At 37.5% G+C, this 8,290-nt stretch overlaps 1 long non-coding RNA gene across 1 annotated transcript; it reads right to left on the bottom strand.

The window, feature by feature from the left end:
- Positions 1–3,496: 3,496 nt before the first annotated feature.
- On the bottom strand, positions 3,497–4,835 carry LOC311077529. Its single transcript, XR_014604915.1, has 4 exons — positions 4,723–4,835; positions 4,343–4,584; positions 4,200–4,253; positions 3,497–3,582 (listed from the first exon to the last, which is right to left on the bottom strand). It is a non-coding gene; the product is annotated as an uncharacterized lncRNA (long non-coding RNA).
- Positions 4,836–8,290: the final 3,455 nt, after the last annotated feature.

An 8,290-nucleotide genomic window follows, 5' to 3' on the forward strand; every position in this document is an offset into this window, starting at 1 on the left:
ATTTGTTGATATTTCTGATTCAATGTTTAAATGTTTGTTCTAGCAATGTATGCAAATTAGGGCATTTTTTGCAATTATTAATGTAATAAATCAACTAGTAAAGTATGGTGATATTTATTAGTTTTTTTTTTTTTTTTACCCTATTCACCTGGGGTGTCTCGCCTTAAGAAACAGAAAACATAGATACTGACATTAGTCTCTGAAGATCAGAAGGAAAGATCAGTGAATGGAAAGGAATTATTAAAGAGTGGAAACAGTGGCACCGGGAATATAAAGGTATACGAGATATTCAGAATAGACTTGGCATTGTAAGAGATAGTAAGAGAAGAAATAAGTGAAAGAGGAAACGATCATAACAAATTTAAGAATACAACATCATAAATTGAATTGAACACTTCACATTATAGGGAATCATTCCAGGAAAAACTGGCATTTGTGACCATTGTCAAATAAACAGTAAAATATGTGCATGTTATTTGCAAGAAAGAGAAAGGACATGAAAAAAAAAAAAAATGGGAATAACAAGACGTGGAGTAAAGAACACACTGAATGCAGGAGGAGTGGACAAGGCAGAAGATAACTGAACTGCTTCCTTACAAATGTAGGAAAAATGTCTATGACATGACAAGAGTCTATGACATGCTGCTATGTATAGGTCTGAGTTAAATAACTCCAGAAGATGGCAGTACATTTACATTTACATTTATTCATTTAGCTGACGCTTTTATCCAAAGCGACTTACAATTGCTATACATGTCAGAGGTCGCACGCCTCTGGAGCAACTAGGGGTTAAGTGTCTTGCTCAGGGACACATTGGTGTCTCACAGTGGATTCGAACCCGGGTCTCTCACACCAAAGGCATGTGTCTTATCCACTGCGCCATCACCACCACCTACTTGGCAGTAGTGCAACACGCAAGCTTCAATCTGTGTTAAAAACTCAAAGAATAAGAATATTCTGTTTGGTCAATCACAAAAATCAGTGTGAAGCATGAACACACTCGTGTTTGAACACATTTATTCTCCATTAGCGACACAAACAGATGTTGTTCCTTGCCAAGATACAACTTAGATTCAGTTTGTTTTTGACATCGCTGCCTTATGCCCCTGGCTTTAAACAAGTGGTTATATAACATTTACATTTTTAGTCATTTAGCAGACGCTTTTATCCAAAGCGACTTACAAATTAGGACTAGATTAAGCGAGTCATGAAGAGGCAAAAACGAAAACAACGCAAGAAGTGCTCAAGATACGAAGTTCAGGCATTGTTCAGAGTAGCATAAGCCCGATAAGTGAAGTTTTAGAGGGAAAGGGGAGGGTTTTTTTTTTATCTATGCGGTTAAGTGCTCACGGAAGAGATGGGTTTTCAGCTGTCTTTTGAATGTTGTCAGGGATTCTGCATTCCGGATGAGGGTGGGGAGAGCGTTCCACCAGCATGGAACTGTGAATGAGAATGTTCTGGAAAGTGATTTTGTGGCTCTCTGTGAAGGTACCGCGAGTCGTCACTCATTGATCGATCGTAGGCTTCTGGTAGGGATGTAGACTCATAGTAGTGAGTGAAAGTAGGAAGGAGCTGAGCCTGTGATAGATCTGTAAGCAAGCGTCAATGCCTTGAACTTGATGCGAGCAGCGAGAGGTAGCCAGTGCAGAGAGATGAACAGAGGAGTGACGTGGGCCCTCTTGGGCTCGTTGAAGACAAGACGAGCTGCGGCGTTCTGGATCATCTGTAGAGGTTTGGTTGCACATGATGGAAGTCCGGCCAGAAGAGTATTGCAGTAGTCAAGCCTAGAAATGACCAGGGCCTGGACGAGAAGTTGTGTTGCATGCTCAGTTAGGAAAGACCTGATCTTCCTGATGTTGTGCAGTGCAAACCTGCATGATCGAGCTGTCTTTGAAATGTGATCTGTGAAGGTCAGCTGGTCATCAAACGTTACTCCAAGATTTCTGACCGACCTTGATGGGGTGATTGATGATGAATCTAGCTGGATAGTGAAGTCGTGCTGTAGAGACAGATTGGCAGGGAGGACGAGAAGCTCAGTCTTTGCCAGGTTGAGCTGCAGGTGATGTTCCTTCATCCATGTCGAGATGTCCGCCAGACAGCTTGAGACCCGTGCAGCTACTGTGGGATCATCTGGTTGAATTGAGAGGAAGAGCTGTGTGTCATCCGCATAGCAGTGGTAGGAGAAGCCATGTGCCTGTATGATGTGTCCCAGTGATGTGGTGTAGATGGAGAAGAGCAAGGGTCCAAGAACTGAACCCTGGGGAACACCTGTGGTCAGTTGATGAGTTCTGGATACCTCGCCTCTCCATGCGACCCTGAAGGACCTACCTGTGAGATAGGACTCAAACCAGTGGAGTGAAGTTCCTGTGATGCCCAGTGATGAGAGGTTGGAAAGAAGGATCTGATGATTCACAGTGTCAAAGGCAGCAGACAGATCCAGGAGAATGAGGACTGAAGACAGCCTACATTTCCTTTAATAGCAAACATTAAACAAATGGTTATGCAGAGGTGCCATTAAAAAAAATACAAACTTGATCATCATGGAAAATAGTTTTTGACCATAACCAAATGATGGAGATATATACAAAATGATGATTCATTTACACTAAAAGGAACATAATATGGAATATAAACGTTTTCTGGCGTTCAGTCACTGAATATATATACATAAAAATTTCCATCACTGAGTGTTAATTGCATTAATTCCAACAGATGCCTTTTTATACAGCAGTGAGTGAGTACTTGACTCTTGTGTGCTGTTTCATACAAGCCTGTATTTCAAAGATCATGTTGTAAATCTATACAATAAGGTCTTAACATTATTTAATGCATTAGCTAACGTAAAACTAACAATGAACAATATATTACAGCATTTAATAACCTTTTTTAATGTTAGTTAATAAAAATCAATTAAATCAAATAAAAATCAAATGCAGTCAATTTCATTTAGTTCACAGTGCATTAAATGACTTCAGGAAAGATGTCAATAAAACAACAATAAATCTAATAATTGCACTTAGTGTTAGGTACGTGCCACCTAATATGGCCTAATAGTCCTAGGAAAGCAACTATCTGTCATTTTACATTGCAGTCCTTTAAATGTAAGTACAGTATTTATTATAGCTGTGTGTCATCATAATACAGTAGTGAAATATGGTAGCCTACTGTTGAGTATAGGGGAAAAGGTAGAGGAATTACTATGATCAAAATACATTTTCGACCCTTCTTTAGCAAGCTAAACATTTTATGACCGTATATTTTGTCATATATTTTACATTACATGTTATAAATGTAAATATATTTCACACTTAACATCATATATTTTTGTTATATTTCAGAATATATTTCAAAATGATAAATATAAGTGAACAACAATGCAAATATATTTCAATGTATTTGGAATATATGCCACATATATTTTTGACACTTTAAAATATATTTCAATATATTTCTTTTGTGTATGGGAACCTTCCTCATTACCTAAAGGCTGCACCTGGGCCTCCCGCAGTTGCAGCAGTCTTAGGATGGTTGTTTGTTGGTCCAGCACCATCTCTACTTTTGTCAACACCTCCTTCAACATGGCTATAATAAAGAAGTTCATGATTTTGAAAAATATATATAAAAAGTAACAAAAAAAATATACATCTGCATCCTTAGGGACAGATTTACTAAACAGGACAAATTAGTGTGAGAGCAATTCCAAAAAAGATTTTTTAGTAAATTTAGAACGTCGACATTCCAAAAATATAAACCTGTGTAAATATGACATTTTTTCTGTATGTTGCTGAAATTCAGCAGTGATCCGCCAATTCATTTCCATAATGACCAACGCAATCTACCAAGAGCAGTGCAAATTGCCAGCTGGCAGCTCTTCTCATAAATTTTGCATCTGATAGTGAAACTCCTACAAATGCATATGCAACTTCTTGCATAAGAATATTTATATACTTAATATTTAATATTAAGAATATAACAATATTGCATCAGCCGTAAAAATACCCTGTCAATGCCTTTTCAGCACTAATTTTTCATTGTCATTTAGTAAATCCTGAAAGTGTTTTTTAACCCCAAAAGAAAGTTTGCACTGGTGCAAGCTGGTAATAAATCTGGTCCTTAGTCTTATTACTTATATTTACTTATTAATATAACTTATACATATTCCAGTATGATGGCTGAGTGGAATTCACTGTTAGTCCTACCTGATTCTGATGATTGCCGGGGGGGCACTCAAAATGTCTGATAACCTGGCAGTGCTACAAAAGAAAACTTGAATTGAGGATAAAATATTCTACAAAATGAATACCTACAAAAAAAGCAAATAAGAAAGCAAAAGAAAACTCACATGGCATATTGTCCATCGGCTGCCAGTTTTGGATCATGTCAGAAAATGTGCCATGTGGTGCTGGTGATAGTGGTGGTAAAGTGGTGGTGGGATCAGAGGGGAAACTGGTGTTTGGGGTCACTGTAGGGAAGTGTATAGTGGGGGCAGATGGCACATTTTGTTTGGGTGGTGGGGCAGACTCATCCTCAGAGTCTAACAGACACTCCTCCTGACCTCTGGGTGGACCAATACGGACATTCTTGCTATTTTAATAATAAACAAAATTGATCAAAATGAAATCAACTATATTGACAAATTCTACAATGTTTCATGATAAATATTGCTTAAAATACAGCATGAAAGCATCAAGGAATAGTAATGTGCTGAAAAAATATCCATACATTTTACGCCTGGGTGGTCTTTGGCCAGACACTTCTGCCTCGGACTGGAGATCTGACCAGGTCTCTGCCTCTTTGGCCTTCCTCCTGCCCTCTTCCTAACTGTCTGTAAAAAAAAAAGTTAAATTCAAGGAGGAAAAAATTTATTACTTTGCAAGACTCAGGCTAATGATTTTACAAACAGCATACAAAACACATTGTTGAGCCTAACAACGGTCAGTTATACTGCGGGTTGGACAATATAATCTAATAATGAACCACTTGCTCGATCAAATGCTGCAATGGACCAATCAATGTCACACATTCCAGAGGGTCGTGTAATAATGTAACTTAGCCAGTGGTCATGTATACACTAAAATGGCAGAATAAGTCAAAACCAGCATGAAAATATAAAATTTACCTGTAGAAAACATTGTTCGCACCTCCCACCGGTCCCAGTCTTGGTTGGGAGCCATCATGTTTTTGATGGCCTGGTAGAGGGCCATGCCCCTTAATGATTTAGGCCAACAGCACTGGCCATTCTCGACCCAAATGCCTGGGACCAGCTCCACCTCCCTCGTTTCGGAAAACTCTACTACCTTAAACATATCTGTTAGAACAAAATCTAGTTTTGATAAGCATATACACAAATATAAACATATTTTGGCGCATATGCATGTTTCCACCCAATTTTATGCCCAAATTTTCTTTTAGGATTTATTTTTTTAAATCAAAACCAAATATTTTTGTAAATACAAGTGTGGCAAGGGCATTGTTATTTAGAAATCTCTTTAGAATAGAAATTTGGCAATATCCAGGGCCTGGAAGCCCACTGTGGAGCTGTTGGTTCGAGGCGGAGGGAGTGAGGACAACAAAGAAGCTAGAGGGAAGAAGCCCGGTGGAGCCGAAGGCGTGGAGGGTCGAGGCGCAGCTGGACCCATACACAAAAGAAATATATGTAAATATATTTTATAGTGTCAAAAATATATGTGGCATATATTCCAAATACATTGACGATGTCCACTTATATTTATCATTTTGAAATATATTCTGAAATATAACAAAAATATATGATGTTAAGTGTGAAATATATTTACATTTATAACATGTAATGTAAAATACATGACAAAATATATGGTCATAAAATATTTAGCTTGCTAAAGAAGGGTCGAAAATGTATTTTGATCATAGTAATTCCTCTACCTTTTCTCCAATACACAACAGTAGGCTACCATATTTCACTACTGTATTATGACACACAGCTATAATAAATACTGTACTTACATTTAAATGACTACAATGTAAAATGACATACATTAGCCATTAGACATGGCCATATTAGGTGGCACGTACCTAACACTAAGTGCAATTATTAGATTTATTGTTGTGTTTTATTGACATCTTTCCTGAAGTTTAAATATTTAGATATTGAATATATTAAAGATTTAAATATTGAAAATATGCACAATATTTATGATGCAAGTATAGCAGTGACACTCCAACAGTGAAGTGCACTTAAACAATAGATAGAACTCAGTGTCTAACACTGCATACACACACTAACTGTATGCAATTCTGTAAAAATAGGGGGAAAAAAACCTCTGCATTCTGTGTGTTGTTTCCTACATAAAATTGTCATTTTAGGCCAATAAAGTTAGTAAAGGGGCAGCTGTGGCCTACTGGTTAGGGCTTTGGGCTTTGGGCTTGTAACCGAAGGGTTGCCGGTTCGATCCCTGACCAGTAGGAAAAATGTGGGTGGTTGAAGTAGAGCACTGCTCTCCCACATCCACGGCTGAAGTGGTCTATCTAAAAAATAAATTGAAAATGTGTGGCTTGTTTGTGAAAATGTTGACTTTTTAAATTTCAAAATATATTTAACTAAAATATATTTATTGGGCCAATTTCAAATATTTGCATATATTCCAAAAATATATTCTGAAAATATATTTCAAATACATTTCTTTTGTGTATGGGTAGGTTGTATTTCACACACAATCTGGCAACCTGGGAAATGTCAGACTAACAGAAAAAATTAATGGATCCGTGATTTTAAAATTAAGTTTGATGGTCATGCAAATTACAAGAGTTTTTCGGGAGAAATAACAGAACGGGAGGGCGCCGGGAGATGACCTTGAAATACGGGAGAAACTTGGTAAAAACGGGAGTTTTGGCAGATATGTGGAAGACAGTATAGCCAAGTGGTGCAAGACAGTAGGAAAGTGACGCAGAAAAGCTGTCTACACCCTCACCAGTCAGCACTTACACTGCAGTACACACTACAGTGTTCAACACCTGTTATAGATGTGTAAACACATGAATAAATCATTTACAACACTTTCTGCATCCCCTAATCTAAAGTGTAAACTATTCATCACTTGTAAATGTGTTAAACATCATTCGCATATATATATATGTTACTCCAGTAAATCCAAAAGTTCACTGAACTGAGACATGTTGTGCTGAGAGAAGTGATGAACACGAGCAGTTGATACTGAGCATGCGCGCACTACCGAACGTACAGGTACAGCCATCGGTACAGCGGATCTCGGATCACCGGTACAGAACCGAGAACTGTTTATTTCGGACGTGTTCGACATACTGAGAACCGATGAGCTGAGCATGCATGCAATTTTTTAAGAGGGACGAAATGCATGTTAGGGCTTCGGGCTTGTAACCGAAGGGGTGCCGGTTCGATCCCCGACCAGTAGGAAAAATGTGGGCTTGGGAAGTGGTAGAGCACTATCCACAGCTGAAGTGGTTTATCTAAAAAATACATTGAAAATGTGTTGTTTGTTTGTGAAAATGTTAACTTTTTAAATTTCAAAATATATTTCAAATGAAACAATTTGCAAAAGTTAAAACATATATGAACATATATGTAAACATATATTTAACTAAAATATATTTATTGGGCCAATTTCAAATATTTGCATATATTCCAAAAATATATTTTGAAAATATATTTCAAATATATTTCTTTTGTGTACATACACAATTACTTACTTTCAATTTAGCCTAAAACTTTATGTCTTAAAACCTGGCAACCCACAACCCAAATAAGGAAGCGGGTGCACACTGCTCAGCCACGGAGTCTTGCAAGCAAGCGGGATAGTTGAATAGCCTACTTCACAAGAAGCTGTTGTCAAATTGTTAGGGAAAAAATTTTTGTGATTAACACATCACATAAACTGTTATTGATACACAATAGGAAACTAGTGTCCTTGGAACATCATAATCTGACAGCAGCTTCAGAGTTTTGGAGGTGGTGGATACATAACTGGCATGCGTATCTGTTTAGGTAAGTTAAAAACAACGACCGAAATGCAGTGTTGCAAAGAGTATATGAAACATGTTAAATATGGAGTACTGGAGTAAAAGCCAATAAAATGGAGATTTGACTGAAAATACATTTGAATATTCAAATAGAAAACAGTGATTTTTGAATTGGAATAATATTTCACAGTATTATTGTTTTTGGTGTTTATTACTGCACCCCCTCCAGCAGAACACAGGAAAGAAGAAATGAAGCAGGCCAGTCACAAACATACACACACTCCCTGAGACAAACAGAGAGAAACACAATAAACTTGCA

Source organism: Abramis brama, assembly GCF_963993115.1.
Source record: "Abramis brama genome assembly, chromosome: 2".
Classification (NCBI taxonomy): Eukaryota; Metazoa; Chordata; class Actinopteri; order Cypriniformes; family Leuciscidae; genus Abramis; species Abramis brama.